This window comes from Balaenoptera acutorostrata, chromosome 11 (genome assembly GCF_949987535.1).
Source record: "Balaenoptera acutorostrata chromosome 11, mBalAcu1.1, whole genome shotgun sequence".
Lineage (NCBI taxonomy): Eukaryota > Metazoa > Chordata > Mammalia > Artiodactyla > Balaenopteridae > Balaenoptera > Balaenoptera acutorostrata.
In genome coordinates, this window is record NC_080074.1 from 74724030 (window position 1) to 74741281 (window position 17252).

The 17252-nt window shown below is 39.8% G+C and overlaps 1 protein-coding gene across 2 annotated transcripts in view; it reads left to right on the forward strand.

Moving 5' to 3' along the window:
* Nucleotides 1-17252, forward strand: part of SLC2A13 (solute carrier family 2 member 13) — a 454917-nt gene that overhangs the window by 200972 nt on the left and 236693 nt on the right. The window lies entirely within an intron of this gene.

Genomic DNA, 17252 nt, shown 5'->3' on the forward strand with positions numbered 1-17252 from the left:
AGTTTTTCTGCTGAAAGATCAGCTGTTAACCTTTTGGGGATTCCATTGTATGTTATTTGTTGCTTTTCCCTTTCTGCTTTTAATATTTTTTCTTTGTATTTAATTTTTGATAGTTGGATTAATATGTGTGTTGGTGTGTTTATCCTTGGATTTATTCTGTATGGGACTCTGCGCTTCCTGGACTTGATTGACTATTTTCCTTTCTGCTTTAGGGAAGTTTTCAACTATAATCTCTTCATATATTTTGTCAGACGTTTTCTTTTCCTCTTCTTATTCTGCGACCCCTATTATTCGAATGTTGGTGCGTTCAGTGTTGTCCCAGAGGTCTCTGAGACTGTCCCCAATTCTTTCCATTCTTTTTTCTTTATTCTGCTCTGTGGTAGTTATTTCCACTATTTTATATTCCAGGTCACTTATCCACTCTTCTCCCTCAGTTATTTTGATGTTGATTCCTTCTAGAGAATTTTAATTTCATTTATTGTGTTGTTCATCATTGTTTGTTTGCTCTTTTGTTCTTCTTTGTCCTTGTTAAACGTTTCTTGTATTTTTTCCATCCTATTACCAAGATCTTGGATCATCTTTACTATCATTACTCTGAATTCTTTTCAGGTAGACTACCTATTTCCTCTTCATTTGTTTAGTCTGTAGGTTTTTACCTTGCTCCTTCATGTGCTGCATATTTCTGTGTCTTCTCAGTCTGTTTAACTTACTGTGTTTGGGGTCTCCTTTTCGCTGGCTCCAGGTTTGTAATTTCCGTTGTTTTTGTTGTCTGCCCACAATGGGTGAGATTGGTTCAGTGGCTTGTGTTGGCTTCCTAGTGGAAGCGACTGTTGCCTGTGTTCTAGTGGGTGGGGTGAATCTTGTTCTTCTGGTAGGGAGTGCCACGTCTGGTAGTGTGTTTTGGGGTATATGTTAACTTAGTATGACTTTAGGCAGCCTCTCTGCTAATGGTTGGGGTTGTGTTCCTGTCTTGCTAGTTGTTTGGCATGGGACGTCCAGCAGTGGAGCTTGCTGGCCGTTGGGTGGAGCTGGGTCTTAGTGTTGAGACGGAGATCTCTGGGAGATCTCTTGCCGATTGATAATACGTGGGACCGGGAGGCCTCTGGTGGTCCAATGTCCTGGACCTGGCTCTCCCACCTTGGAGGCTCAGGCCAGACACCCGGCCAGAGCACTAAGACCCTGTCAGCCACACGTCTCAGCAGAAAAGAAAGAAAGAAAGGAAAACAAACAAACAAACAAACAAAATGAACAGATAGAGCTCCAAACCAAATGGTAAAAGTAAAGCTAAACTAACAAAATCACACAAAGAAACATACACACACACACCCCCATAAAAAGAAAACAAACTACAACAACAACAAAACGAACAGTCAGAACCCTAGGACAAATGGTAAAAGCAAAGCTAAACAGAGAATATCACACAAAGAAACATACCATACACACTCACAAAAAGAGAAAAAAGGAAAAAAAAATTTTTTATATAAAAAACGAATAAAAGAAAAAAAAGAAGAAAACCACCAAACCAATAAACAAATCCACCAATGAGAACAAGCACTAAAAGCTAATCTAAGATAAACCTAAAAACCAGAAACAAATCAAATGCAGAAAGCAAACCCCGAGTCTACAGTTGCTCCCAAAGTCCACCGCCTCAATTTTGGGAGCATTTGTTGTCTATTCAGGTATTCCACAGATGCAGGGTTCATCAAGTTGATTGTAGGGATTTAATCTGCTGCTCCTGAAGCTGCACGGAGAAATTTCCCTTTCTCTTCTTTGTTCACACAGCTCCTGGGTTTCAGCTTTGGTTTTGACCTTGCCTCTGTGTGTAGGCCACCCTCAGGCATCTGTTCTCTGCCCAGACAGGAGGGGGTTAAAACAGTGGCTAATTAGGCTTCTCTTGCTCACTCGGGCCGGAGAGAGGGAGGGGTACGGTAGTCATAATTGGAATGCAGGCTAGGCTGCAGTGGCAGAGGCCAGTGTGACATTGCAACAGCCTGATGCACGCCGTGTGTTCTCCTGGGGAAGTTGGTTGTCCCTGGATCTTGGGACCCTGGCAGTGGCTGGCTGCACAGGTTCACCGAGGGGTGTGGTGTGGGTAGTGAACTGTGTTTGCACACAGGATTCTTGGTGGCAGCCGTGACAGCGTTATTGTTTCATGCCTGTCTCTGGGGTCCGAGCTGATAGCCGTGGCTCACACCCATCTCTGGAGCTTGTTTAGGCCATGCTCTGCCTTCTGTGGGCAGACGGGGAAGGAATCCCCTCCTCTTGTGCACCCCAAAACAATGGTCTCTTACCTCTGAGGCAAGTGCAGACTTTTTCCCGGACTCTATCCCAGCTAGCTGTGGTTCACTAGCCCCCTTCAGGCTGTGTTCACACAGCCAACCCCAGTCCTCTCCCTGGGATCTGACCTCTGAAGCCCCAGGACTCAGCTCCCAGCCCCCACCCACCCCGGCGGGGAGCAGACAAGCCTCTCAGGCTGGTGAGTGCTGGTCGGCACTGATCCTCTGTGCGGGAATCTCTCCACTTTTCCCTCCGCACCCCTGTTGCTGTGCTCTCCTCTGTGGCTCCGAAGCTTTCCCCCCACCCACCCCTCATCCCCAGCAGCGAAGGGGCTTCCTAGTGTGTGGAAACTTTTCCTCCTTCACAGCTCCCTCCCAGAGGTGCAGGTCCTGTCCCTGTTCTTTTGTCTCCATTTTTTCTTTTTTCTTTTTCCCTGCCCGGGTACGTGGGGAGTTTCTTGCCTTTTGGGAAGTCTGAGGTCTTCTACTAAGTTCAGTAGGTGTTCTGTAGGAGTTGTTCCACATGTAGATGTATTTTGATGTATTTGTGGGGAGGAAGGTGATTTCCACGTCTTACTCCTCCACCATTTTGAAGGTCTCCTTCCCTGCCCGCCGCTGAGGACCACACTCTCCACTCAGCCCTCTCAAGTCATCCTCTGGCTTCAGCAGGAGAGGACAGGGGGGGCTCCACTTTTGTTCCCTGGGGCTGGCAGGTCCGTTTGGGGCCAGGGTGTGCAGGAGATGCCGCAATGGTGGGTATCCCAGACAGGAGATGCCCACTCCCAGCAGCTCTGCCGGCAGCAGTAGCAGTGGTGGCAGTGGCGGCAGCAGCAGCAGTAGCAGCAGCAATAGAGACAGTCCCTTGCTGCTTTTAATATTCTCTCATTATCTTTGATTTTTGCCATTTAATTACAATGTGTCTTGGTGTGTTCTTCCTTGTACTGATTCTGTTTGGGACTGTATGTGCTTCCCGGACCTGGACATCTGTTTCCTTTCTCAGGTTAGTGAAGTTTTCAGCTATTATATCTTCAAATATATTCTCTGCCCCTTTCTCTCGCTTTCTCCTTCTCCCTGTAACGTGAATATTAGTACACTTGATGCTGTCACTGAGGTCTCTTAAACTGTCCTCATTTTCTTTTCTTCTTCTACCTTCTTCTGTTTGTCTTCAGTGCTTTCCAGTACTCTGTCTTCCATTTGCTGATATCATCTAATCTACTGTTGATTCCTTCTGGTGTATTTTTTATTTCAGTTATTGTAGTCGTCATCAGTTTTTGGTTCTTCTTTGTATTTTCTAACTCTTTTAAAAGCTTCTAACCTCTTACTCTGTTCATCCAATCTTCTCCTGAGTTCTTGGAACAGCTTTATAATCATGACCTTAAACTCTTTATTGGGTAGATTTCTTATCTTCACTTCACTTAGTATTTCTTCTGGGGCTTGATTTTGTTCCTTTGTTTGGAACATATTTGTCTGTTACCTCATTTTGCCTAAGCTCCTGTTTTTATTTCTATGTATTTAATAAGTTGATTATGTTTCCCAGCCTTGGAGAAGTTACCTTTTGTAGGAGACATCCTATGTGTCCCAGCAGCCTACTCTGCTCTGGTCATTAGAACTATATGCTCTATGGGTGCCCCCCATGTGGGCTATGTGGGTCATTCTGTCATGACAAGCTTAGAACTGTGGGTGTTCTGGTAACTGTGTCTGGCTTCTGACCTGGTTGGTTGCCAGGCCCTTCCTTGTGGGGAAGCTGTTGGCTGCTAGTGAGTGGGGCCAGGTCTAGTGCTGGCCCACTGTTAAGCAGTGCTGGTATCTGGGATGGGTAGTTGTGCCAGGGGTCCCAGATCTAGTGTCAGCCTGCTGATGGGTGATGTTAGCTCCTTACATAGCTGGCTGCAGAGGCCAGGGTGTCCTGAAGCTTGTGTTTGCCCACTGGTGGGGAGGGGAGGAATCTTAGGGTGGCTTACTGAGGGACCCAAGGTGTCCCAGAGTTGGTGTTGGCATGCTGGTGAGTGGGGCCAGGGTTCAAGAGTTCCCTGCTCTGGTGCCTGCCTGCTGTTTCGTGACCTGGGTACTGATAGGCTGCAGGTCTCATGTCCACCCACTGCTGGGTGGGGTCAGAGCCCAGGGGATTCCACAGCTGGTGCCCACCCATTGGTAGGTGAGACCTTGACCTGGGACTAGTGCCTGCCCGTTGTTGGGCAAGGCACATCCTGGGGTCTCTGGCTGTAGGGCCCTTGGGGTCCCAGAATTGATGTGTGGCCTGCTGGTGGGTTGGGCCTGGGTCTCTGCTATCCTGGGGCTGGTGCCTGCCCACTGGTGGGTAAAGCTGGTCCTGTGTCTAGTATAGGCCCACTGATGGGCTGAACTGCATCCTGGGGTCTCTAGCTGCAGGGCTCTATGAGTCCCGGGCCTAGTTTATCACCTGGTGCGCAGGGCTGTGTCCTGGACCCTCTGGTGGACAAGGCCATGTCCCAGGACAGCTGAGGGCTCAGGGGGTCTTAAGGCAACAGGTCTGGTGGGTAGATGCTGTGTCCCTGCCTGGGTAGATGCTTGGCCTGAGGCATCCCAGTACAGGTGGTACAGGCTGGTAGGTGGTGACACGTCCTGGATCTCATAAGCTGAGGGAGGGTTCCAAAATGGAATGCTTGCCTGCAGCAGTGTCCTTGTGGTAGAAGAAGCTCCCAGGAACGGCTGCTGCCAGGGTCTGTGTCCCCAGTGTGAGCTCCAGCTGCCTCCTGCCTCTCTGGAATGCTCTCTAAGATCAGCAGGTAGGTCTGACCCAGGCACCTGTCAAATTACTGCTTCTGCCCTGGGTCCCAGAGCGTGTGAGATTTTGTGTGCACCCTATAAGAGTGGAGTCTTTTATTTCCCACAAGCCTCTGGCTCTCCAAAAATTAAAGTTTGCTGGCCTTCAAAGTGAAACACCCTGGGGGCTCATCTTCTGAGTGTAGGACTTCCTGACTGGGGAGCCCAATGTGGACCTCACACCCCTCACTTCTTGGGGAGAACCTCTGCATTTGTAATTCTCCTCCCATTTGTGGGATGTTCACCCTGGGGTATGGGTCTTGACTATACGTCTCTGCCCCTCTTACCCATCTTGCTGTGGTTTCTTCTTCATTTCTTCAGTTGTAGAGCATCTTTTTTTCTAGTCTTCCAGTCTTTCTCTTTAATAGTTACTCTGTAAATAGTTGTGATTTTGGTGTGCCCATGGGAGGAGGTAAGCTCAGGGTCTTCCTACTCCACCATCTTGGCCACACCTCAGAACATCTTTATTTCTTACTCTATATTTAATAACTATCACATATTTTTTTCACAGGTAGGAGACAATTATTTTTATTTTTATTTATCTTTTTTCTTTATAAGATGTAATTGAAAAGTAGGAAGAGAGTTGTGACAGGAGAACTGCTTTGGAATTAGAAAATATGTATATATATATATATATATATATATATATATATATATATATATATCTCCTTATAAATTTGTTTTGGTTCTTTTTTGTTTCTCATTCCTGGATATTTTTGAAATAAATATGGTTTTCCAAGAATCATGCTGACAGAAAACACAGTCTCTTTCCTTTAAGATATTATATTTCAAGGTACCACATATGTTTGCATCAGTCATGCTTCCAGAATCTGGTGGAACAAACGTGATTTTAGATATTCTGCCCCACTGTAAGATCATGGACCCTTTAATTCAGCCTGGTTTTTATCTTTTTGGTATCTTTATTCTTAGTAACTATCACATGTAAAGTTAAATATAGCAAGAAACAACAGTATGAAATACATGAATCATGGTTAGATTTTCATCTTTATTCTCAATAGTACTTATTTGTTGAATGCTTGAATCTAAAAAAAAACCATGTTAATCGAATATGTCCAAATATACATATAGAATTCAAATATCCATATAAATACATACTTTTTTAACCAAGCAAATGATTAATGTTTAGAAACATAGTTCATATATCTTAAAATGTTTAACTGATAGTAATGTAGAAATACTTAGATTCTAGGAAGGCTACATGTGATCTAAAATGAAGTCAGGGGAATAAGATCATTCTAATTTATGTGTATTTGTATGAATAGTTTGGCAGTATATATAAATGAATTTGCTAGAACTGCTATTTATTACAGGAGCCTGAAGTATAATTCCTATTGATTTATCACCTTGTGTTTATCAATCATCTGTGTAGGAGTGTTCTGTTAATTATAAAAGATATAGAAATTATAACTATAAAATTAATCTATTTTTATGTTAATGAAGCTTTTTGAATTATTTTGTGGGACCTTAAGAATGAAATCTCTTTGTTTACATAGAAGGAAACCCTATGTAATTTATTGACAGTTGTTTTTTATTCAAAACTTTCAAATTGTATTCAACTATGGAGAAATTCTACAGAGCTGATAGATGAAATCATAGCATCATTATTTGAGTTTTGGTGCAATATACTTCACATGTATTACAACCTTTAATTATCAAAATACAATTGTGAAGTAGATGTTATCTCATATGAGGCATGCGAGGCTCAGAAAGGGTAAGGAACCCACCCAGGGTCACACAGCTTCTACATAGCTGAGCTGGATTTGAATCTGGGTTTCCCTGTTTTGGAGACTCTTACTCTTTATACTGTTCAACACTGCTTATGGTTGTATAGCCTTTAGCAGATGCAAGTCATACACTGTCTTATATCTTAGTGTTTAATATCTATTGAAAAGTTAGGTAAGTGAGAAACTTTATATCACTAAGAATGACAACTTGTTATGAAAATACTCTCAGAATACCATCAGGTTAAAAGTATGTGTCCTTTCATTTAAAAATTGCTTTGCTAAAGACAGTATTAATGTAAAGAATATAATTGTTTAAGGACTACTCATTTATTTATTTACTAAGAATTACTCATTTCTTTAAAAAAAAAGATACTTCACTTTGCTCAAGAAAGGTTTTCTAAAGTAGTAATTCTTAACATTCTTCCCCTCAGCAACACACCACACTCCCATGGCTGTTATGAAGTTCAGAGATCTCTTGTTTGAGAATTGCTTGGCTAGGGGATATATTTTATGATGGCTTTTGTTTATGTAGATACCTTTGATGAAGGAAATATTTTTAGAATTTAAAAAGAATTCTTGGTAGTAACAAGAGTAGGTTTTTGAAAAACAGTATTTTAGTAGCATTAAGCCCTATCACAGAAAACAGTCTTTACTTTAGCAACCTGGAATAATAATGACTAGATTACTGAGTCAGTGCATACTGTACCATGATCAGCTCACAAACAGGCAGCTATAGACAATCAGCCCAACACAACATCTTGGCAAATTGATTCTTTAGAAGGATTTCAGAATGTATTGGTATAAATGCCAGACTGTGAAGGAATGATTGAACCAAATGGGGTTGAATTTATCAATAGCAGCAGTCCATTCTTCCGAACAGAACATGTGCCAAGCACCAGCTTGTAATCACAAACATCATCTGCTGCATATTGAAGAGGAAAACAGCATGGCTGTGCTCAAGATCTTAGTGGTAGTTTATAATTAATCACAACATTGTTTAGCAACTTGCAGTGTATTCAGATTGCTTCATTCTTGATCTCAGTAACCATTATTTGCTCCGGTGTTTCTTTCTCCCTTCTTCCCTTTCCTCCTTCTTTTCTTCTTCATGTTCATTAAACAGATATTTATTGAATCTCTTCTATTTGCATGACCCTAAGCTAAGTACAATGGGAAGCAAAATGATAAAACAGAGATAAAACCTGGGCCATTCACCCCACATAATCTAGTATAAAGATCGTAATCCAGTATGGAAGAGACATTAGCTACATAACCTGTAAAACAAATTAGCCATCAGTGAGAACATAAGAGAAGTATGAAACTGACACCATCATTCTGATGAGAGAATATCTTCTTTTGGGATCAGGGGCGACCTCATAGAACAGGAACATTATACGAGACAGAAATGTAAAAATATGAGGCTTCTTTTTGTAAAACAGGCTACCCAAAGATTGTTGAAGCCATGTGTGTTAGAGAAGAAGTAGTGTGAGATAAGTCTTGAAAGGCAGGAGTGTGCCTTTCATGAAGTAGACCCTGATGGGTCTGTTATCAAAAGTTTTGAACAGGTCAGTGAAGAAAGTGATCAGTGTTATGCTTTAGTAGACAGGATGGAAGCAATGTGGAGAGGCTGGATTGATTCAGTAGAGACTGGAGATGTGGATACCATACACAAACAAGGCATTGTTGTTGAATACATAACGTGTGAGTTAGTATTAGTCAGGGTTTTCCAAAGAAATAGAACCAATAGGACATCTATGTCTATATCTATATCTGTATCTATATCTATATTTATATCTAATATGTGTATATATATATATATATATATATATATATATATATATATATATCTCCTATGAGATTTATTTATTATGGGGAATGGGCTCACATGATAATGGAGGCTGAGAAGACAGTCTACTCTGCCCTTGGCAAGCTGGAGACCCAGGAGAGCTGATGGTGAAAGTCCCAGTCAGAGGGCAGGAGAAAACCAATGTCCCAGCTCTATAATAGGCAGGCTAAAAGAACAGACCTTCCCTTCCTCCTCTTTTTGTTGTATTTTAGGTCCTCATGGATTGTATGAGGCCCATCCACATTGGGGAGGGCAGTCTGCTTTACTCAGTCTACCGATTCAAATGTTAATCTTATCCAGATACCGTTATAGACACATCCAGAAGTAATGTTTAATCAAATATCTGGGCACCCTGTAACCCAGTAAAGCTGACACACAAATTAACCATTACACATAGTGTATGCCTGGAAGTTTACTATCTCTAATCTTCATAATGACAAGTACTACTACTATGTCCACTTAACCAAGGAGGAGATAGAGGCTTAGCAAGATTGAATAACATGGGCAAAACCTCATGGCAGCTGAGTGGGGAAGCTGGAATTTCAACGGCGGCCTGCGCAAGTACTGTCCATTGCCATGCGGTCTCACCAAGGACACAGATGAGAGCCCCCAGATGAGAACCCAGCAGGGCAGTAGAGAGCTGGGGAGGGCACGGATGCAAAAGCAAGAGAAGTTTTTCTGACATTTTGTGGAAAGAAGTCAGGTATATATACATTAATTTTCATTAGAATTTGGCAACTAATTGGATATGGAAATTAGGAAGAGGGAATGAATAGCCAAATGCCACATTTTTTTATCCTGACTTAATGTGAAATTAGGTACCATAGGGTTTGGGGTGAGACATGGTGACTTCTCTTTTATATGACCTTGAGCTGGCACACCCTTTCTGGGTTCTTCCCTATTCCTCAGTCTGATAATACTTTACATGTACCTCTGTTAGAGCCCTTAGATTTTTGTGGTGCAACTCGTTTTGTTTCTGTGCGTGATTCCCTCCCCACTCTGATATTATGAGCTCTTGCAGGGCAGGGCCTCTTCGTGTTTCTGTACCTAGCAAAGAGTAGGCTGATGGTCGGTGCTTCAAGAATGCTAAGTGAGCTAGGGAATACTTGGTCTGAAAGGCTGCAGAGAACAACGGAAGTCCAAGGAGGAGTGTTTGAAATGGATGTGGTTGAGAATGTAATTGAGAGCCATCTCGAGATGAATGGCACTCCTCAGGTAGCATGGAGGGCCTGACTCACAGAAACCCTTAACTTGCCATGAAACCAGGTCTATTCTCCTAATTATTTGTAAACAATGTTCAACTCCCTGGATATAGGATTGGAGAAAAGAACAGATTGAAATGAATGATTTGAGATAGATAACTCGAGAGTAAAGACTGGCGATAGTGGCAAGTGAGGCCATAAAAAAGATAAGAGAAAAAAAAGAGATTGAGGGATCGAGTCATGATGAACACAGAGAATGTGTATTCCTGTAGCTTGAAAGTGCTTTAGTTTTGTGTTTTGTTACTCATACTATTCATAATTGTTGAATTTCTTTTTATGCTAAGGAAAATCAGCTCATTTAAGTATACATGTAAAATTTCTTGTCATTTATGGCATGAACAGAAGTTAGCTCAAGTCCTAGCTCTACATACTTAATAGTTTGTGACCTTTGGAAAGTTACCTGATCTCTATGTACTTCTTTCCTCAATAATATTACCTGTTCTTTCGTACTTGGTAGCACTCTTATGATGATGAAAAATGGTTCATAAGGCATGAAGAGATATCAAAATATTAGAAAATTCATTGAGATTTGAACAGATGCCTAATACTCTTGGTGTTATGGACTGAATGTTTGTATCTCCCCAAAATTCATATGTTGAAGCCATAATGCCCAAAGTGATGGTGTTTGGAGATGGAGCTTTTGGGAGACAATTGGTTTAGATGAGGTCATGAGAGTGGAACCCTCTCTCATGAAGAAAAAAACAGACCTCTCCCTCCCCCTCTCCCCCCCCTCCTCCCTCCCTCCTTCCCTCTCTCCCTCCCTCCCTCCCTCCCTCCTTCCCTCTCTCCCTTTCTCCCTCCCTCCCTCCTTCCCTCTCTCCCTTTCTCCCTCCCTCCCTCCCTCCCTCTCTCCCTTTTTCCCTCCCTCCCTCCCTCCATTATTCCTTGGCTTATGGCTACATCAATTCAGTATCTGCATTCATGGTCACATTGCGTTCTCCCATTCTGTCCTGAATCTCCCTCTGCCTCCCTCTTATAGGGATACATGTGATTGCATTTAGGGCCAACCCAAATAATCCAGGATAATCTTCCCACATCAGAAATCCTTAACTTAATCACATCTGCACAGTCTTGTTTTTTTTGACATCTAAGGTAACATTAACAAGTTCCAGGGATTAGCAGGTATGTATCTTTTGAGGGGCCATTATTCAGCCTTCCATAGTCTTGCTCAAAGTTTATCAGTTTTATTGATGTTTTCAAAGAACCAGATTTTGGTTTCATTAATTTTTTTTCTCAATTGTCTCCTTATCTATTTAATGGATTTCCATTCTGATCTTTCTTATTTTTTTATCTTGTGCTTTTTTGAGGTTTCCTTTGTCACTCTTCTTCTGGTTTTGTAAGGTGGAAGCCAAGGTCATTGCTATAAATTTTCCTCTGTTATACTTTAGCTCCATTCCACAAATTTTCATATGATGCATTTTCATATTCTTTCAGTTCAGAATACTTTCTCATTTCCCATTCTTTCTTTGATCCATGGAAATATGTTATTCAGTTTCTGATCTGGAGGGAATTTTCCAGTTATCTTTCAGTTTATTGATTTGTATATTAATTTTATTATGATCAAAGAACATTCTTTGTATGACTTTAATCCTTTTAAGTTAATTGAGTCTGAATTTAGAGCTCAGAATATAATATAATCTATCTCAGTAAATGTTCCAAGACATTTACCATGCATTTACTCTTGGAAAGAACATTTGGTCTGTAGGGTATTGTCTAAATGTCAGGTCAAGTTTGTTGATAGTGCTGTTGATGTCTTCTGTATCTTTGCTGATTATCAGCCTACTTTTACTATTACTCAGAAAGAGGTGATGAAATATCCAAGTATAATTGTGGGTTTTCCTATTTTCCCTTGCAGTTGTGTTTTTTGTTTCATATATTTTGAAGCTTTTATTAGGTGCAGAGACATTTAGGATTGTTATATCCTCTTGCTGAATTAATCCCTTTATCATTACAAGTTGTACTTTCCTGCCTTTTTGCATGCCTCGTAATTTTATATGGTATGCCAGACATTATCAATTTTATCTTACTGTTGAACTTAGTTGTGGGATGCTATTCAGTTCCTTGGAAGCATTTGGGTCTTTCATTTAAACTGTTTAGATGGTGCCCAAGTAATGTTTAATCCAAGACTAAATTTATACCATTACTGAGGTAAAAACCCTTCTGAATATTCTTCCTTATGCTCTAGGTTTTTCACTCTCAGTCCTGTGTAAATTCCTGGGGTTCATTTCTTTCGTCCTTTCCTGTGGCTCTTTCCCCTGACTGGGTAGTTTCTTCACACACATCCACTGATCAGTATTCAACTGAAAAGTCAAGGAGCCCTGCAGATCTCCAGTGTCCTCTCTGTGAGTCTCTCTCCTCTCCAGCACGCTGCCCTGTGAACTCTAGCCACCTGGATCCTGAGCTGCATCTTTTCAACTCAAGGAGACCACCACCGTCTGCCTGCTTTCCCCTCCCTGTGCTATAGCCTGGATACTTTTTTCCAGGCTTAGGCTGGGGCATTTGGAGGGTTCATCTCATTTGCTTCCTGAATATCAGGGGTCACTATTCTTTGTCCCATTATCATGAGAACTACTGTTTCATGCAGTTTTGCCTGACTTTTTAGTTGTTTCATGTTGGAGGTAAGTCTGATAACTGTTACTCCATCTTGGCTGGAAGTGGAAGTCAAGAGCTGGACTTTTATACGAAGTGTGTTCTAGTACATTTTTAATCATACCTGGAGAAACTTTTATAGACATCCTGTCCACAGGAGTGGTTGCACTTGTCACACTGTCCTTTTTAGCCCTGCCACCAGAGCCACCAGAGCACCTGCCACACCTGGACAACCATTGTGAAAGTTACTTAGTATGAGGTGTCCAGAATGATGGAAAAGATGAACCCATTTGCGGTTTTTGCCTCTATTGTTTTATTATGTGTTATATTTTGAGTTCTGCATTTCCATTCTGCTTTTGTTATCTAGAGGTTTTAGTTTTTATTGTGTGGGAATTTCTGTATTTCAAAGACACAGATGTTTTGTTAAAAATAAGGTGTGAAATGGTTGTATACATAAAAATGTTTTTAATTACAAAAGTCAAAAGAAATATAATAAGTAGAGCATGACATTTTAAATTTTCACTTATGAACATTCAACCAATTCATGTATTTGAATTTGTCTTCGCCTCAGCTTCTGTGATATAAAGATTAATGGTTTGCATTTGTTAAGTTAGTTTTACTGCCTAATAAAGCTAGGTTTATGATTTTAATAAAAGGAAATTTTTTACTTTTGTTTATGCATAATCAGATATGCAGCTGCTGTGACCAAAATTTATCTTTAAAAAAAACAATCCAGTCTTATAAAGGAACTACCATTGTTTATTTTTTACAGGAAGTCCAAAAGAAAGTCCAAAACCCAGATTTTTTTTAGATGTAACCATGTTTTTTTTTTAATTTTTATTGGAGTATAGTTGATTTAAAATATTGTGTTAGTTTCTGCTGTACAGCAAAGTGAATCAGTTACACATATACATATATCCACTCTTTTTTAGATTATTTTCCCATGTAGGTCATTAGAGTATTGAAAAGAGTTCCCTGTACTATTCAGTAGGTCCTTCTTAGTTATCTCTTTTATTTTATTTTATTTTATTTTTTTTTTTTTAAAACTTTCCCTTTTCACTTTCTATTTCTTTTAAGGCATTCATTAATCTAATTCTTTTTTTTTTTTTTTTTAATGAGGATCTTGAATCAGATGCGTATGTTTGATTGATTGATTGATTGATTGATTGATTTTGGCTGTGTTGGGTCTTCGTTTCTGTGTGAGGGCTTTCTCTAGTTGTGGCAAGCGGGGGCCACTCTTCATCGCGATGCGCGGGCCTCTCACCGCCGCGGCCTCTCTCGCCGCGGAGCACAGGCTCCAGACGCGCAGGCTCAGCAGTTGTGGCTCACGGGCCCAGCCGCTCCGCGGCATGTGGGATCTTCCCAGGCCAGGGCTCGAACCCGTGTCCCCTGCATTAGCAGGCAGACTCTCAACCACTGCGCCACCAGGGAAGCCCCAGTTATCTCTTTTATATATAATAGTGTGTATATGTCAATCCCAATCTCCCAGTATATCCCTCCCCTCCCCCACTGCTTTCCCCCTTGGTAACCATAAGTTTGTTTTCTACATCTGAGACTATATTTCTGTTTTGTAAATAAGTTCATTTGTACCATTTTCTTTTAGATTGCACATATAAGTGATATCATAAGATATTTGTGTTTCTCTGTCTGACTTACTTCACTCAGTATGGCAATCTCTAGGTCCATCCATGTTGCTGCAAATGACATTATTTCATTCTGTTTTATGGCTGAGTAATATTCCATTGTATATATATACCACATCTTCTTTATCCATTCCTCTGTCAATGAACATTTAGGTTGCTTCCGTGTCCTGGCTATCGTAAATAGTGCTGCAGTTAACATTGGGGTGCATGTATGTTTTCAAATTATGGTTTTCTCCAGATATATGCCCAGGAGTGGGATTGCAGGATCATATGGTAGCTCTATTTTTAGTTTTTTAAGGAACCTCCATACTGTTCTCCATAATGGTTGTACCAATTTACATTGCCACCAATAGCATAGGAGGGCTCCCTTTTCTCCACACCCTCTCCAGCATTTATTGTTTGTAGATTTTTTGATGTTGGCCATTCTGACCGGCGTGAGGTGATACCTCATTGTAGTTTTGATTTGCATTTCTCTAATAATTAGTGATGTTGAGCATCTTTTCATGTGCTTTTTGGCCATCTGTATGTCTTCTTTGGAGAAATGTCTATTTAGATCTTCCACCCACTTTCTGATGAGTTGTTTGGGTTTTTTTTGATATTGAGCTGCATGAGCTATTTGTATATTTTGGAGATTAATCCCTTGTAAGCTACTTCTTTTGCAAATATCTTCTCTCATTATGTGGGTTGCCTTTTCATTTTGTTTATGGTTTCCTTTGCTGTGCAAAAGCTTTTAAGTTTAATCAGGTCCCATTTGTTATTTTTGTTTTTATTTTTATTACTCTAGAAGGTGGATTTAAAAAGATCTTGCTTCAATTTATGTCAAAGAGTGTTCTGCCTATGTTTTCCTCTAGGAGTTTTATAATATCTGGCTTTACATTTAGGTCTTTAATCCATTTTGAGTTTATTTTGTGTATGGTGTTAGGGAGTGTTCTAATTTCATTCTTTTACAGGTAGCTGTCCAGTTTTCCCAGTGCCACTTATTGAAAAGACTTGTCTTTTCTCCATTGTATATTCTTGCCTCCTTTATCATAGACTAGGTGACCATAGGTGCTTGGGTTTTTCTCTGGACTTTCTATCCTGTTCCACTGATCTGTATTTCAGTTTTTGTGCCAGTTCCATACTGTTTTGACTACTGTAGCTTTGTAGCATAGTCTGAAGTCAGGGAGCCTGATTCCTCCAGCTTCTTTTTTCAAAGTCCAGATTTTTTAAAACTAGGAAATAAATATGTGATGTTTATGTGATAATTTATCTCTTGATATTTTGACAAGTCAAACTTTAATCCAAATTTGTCATAATTTTCTCTTTATTTTTCTGCCCTCCAAACTCAGTATTACCTAATCTGTCTATCAAACCATGGAACAGTTTAATAGTGAAAGTAGATACAGCTATCCAAAGATTATGATAGATTTCTTGCAGAAGGCCAGTTTCTCATCTGTGGAGTTTCTTAAAAGCTGAAAAAAGGGTTTGGGTGTTTTTTGTTTTGTTTTGTTACAACATCTTAGATGTCATTTTTAAATTTTTCCATGGTATATAAGGTAAATTATAATCTTTTATTTGAATATTTTGATTTATGGAAATAGATGTTTATATGATGCTGTGCAGAGTTCTTATTTTGTGGCTCATTCGTAGATATCTAAATTTGCAGATGAGTCTGCTTATCTTTCAGAGAACTGATCTAGATATATTTCAATATTGTCACAAAGTCTACCTATTTCATATAACCTTTCTGATATACTAGGTTTTAATACCACTTTACTTGCATCTAAAACATTTTGACATTTATAATACTCTCACCCTGCTTTCTAAATGGGTGTGTCCAGTCTTAGCATTTAGAGACAAAATTGTTTGCAGTAAATCAAGTCTTCATGTGATTGTAATCATACCTGTGTAGAGATGAATATCCTCACCCCAGTAATGTTCAGTTCTAATTAATCCCCTGGCTTAGCATCCTGTATTAACTTTTATTGCTGAGACAATAACACGTTCTATTCCATATTCCATTTCTGTGAACTGGAATATTAGATTTCCAAAAGATTCTGAAATGGTGAAATTTCCTCAGAATTTAATTTACTTGACTTGGTTTAGGGTTCACTAATGAAAATTGCCTCCAGGAAAAATGCTGCTAATGAAGCAATTAACATCCCAGTGATCCCAGGCTATACCATAGGTCCTAGGAGTCAACTGTGGTCCCATAAGGACACTATATAGAATGCCTCTTAAGGCTAAGGTGAAGGCATAACAAGCACTTCTGAGAATAGAAGGTGCACTTTAGGTAATTATGCCCAGACAACAGGCATCAATTGGTTAGTCATCTTACTTAAGGCCTCAGTGGTTCAGATCTACAGCTTTTTAGAATTGATCTAGAGTTCTGATATAGGGACCAAGGGATCTGCACCATTTTGAAAGCCCATTTATATTTTGAAATGATCATTGAATACCTCTTAGGGAACTATTAAAAATATCTAGAAATATCATACATATATACCTATATAAAATAGACATAAATTTCATCCTTTTTTTACCTTTTGGGTAATTTTTATTAGTAATATCCATTACAGTCATAACCCAATTCTGATATCACCCCCAAATTCCTTAACTTGAATTAAATAGACTGGAATGAATTTTGTTACTTTAGCCAAATAAATTGTAATGAATTCTGTTACTTGTTTAATTGTTTTTAATGAATGCCATTCTTTCAGTTGATTAAAGCAATTTTTCCAGTGACTTTGTAAGTAGTCCCACATTGAATGGATTTTAAATAGTAATTAATTGCCCAGGAAGCAGAAGAACAAAGAGTGGTTAATACAGCTCGTAGGGATTTAAGGAAGAATAATTTGTGGCCGTTACAGTTATGTAGATCTTTCTAGTATCCATAAATTGCTTTAACTTGAATTCTCTCTTGTTGATTTTATAGTTTTAACTCAAATATGTACTGTTTTCAAAAATATATTGTGCCCAGGTTTCTGTAAAAGTACATATGTTCTATTTTTAAATGCCCAGTCATGTTGATTTCACAGAGATTTGGGGAAATTTATCCTAATGGGAATAATTACTCTGGGAGCTAAAAATAATAGACATGTCCTTCTTTTTCT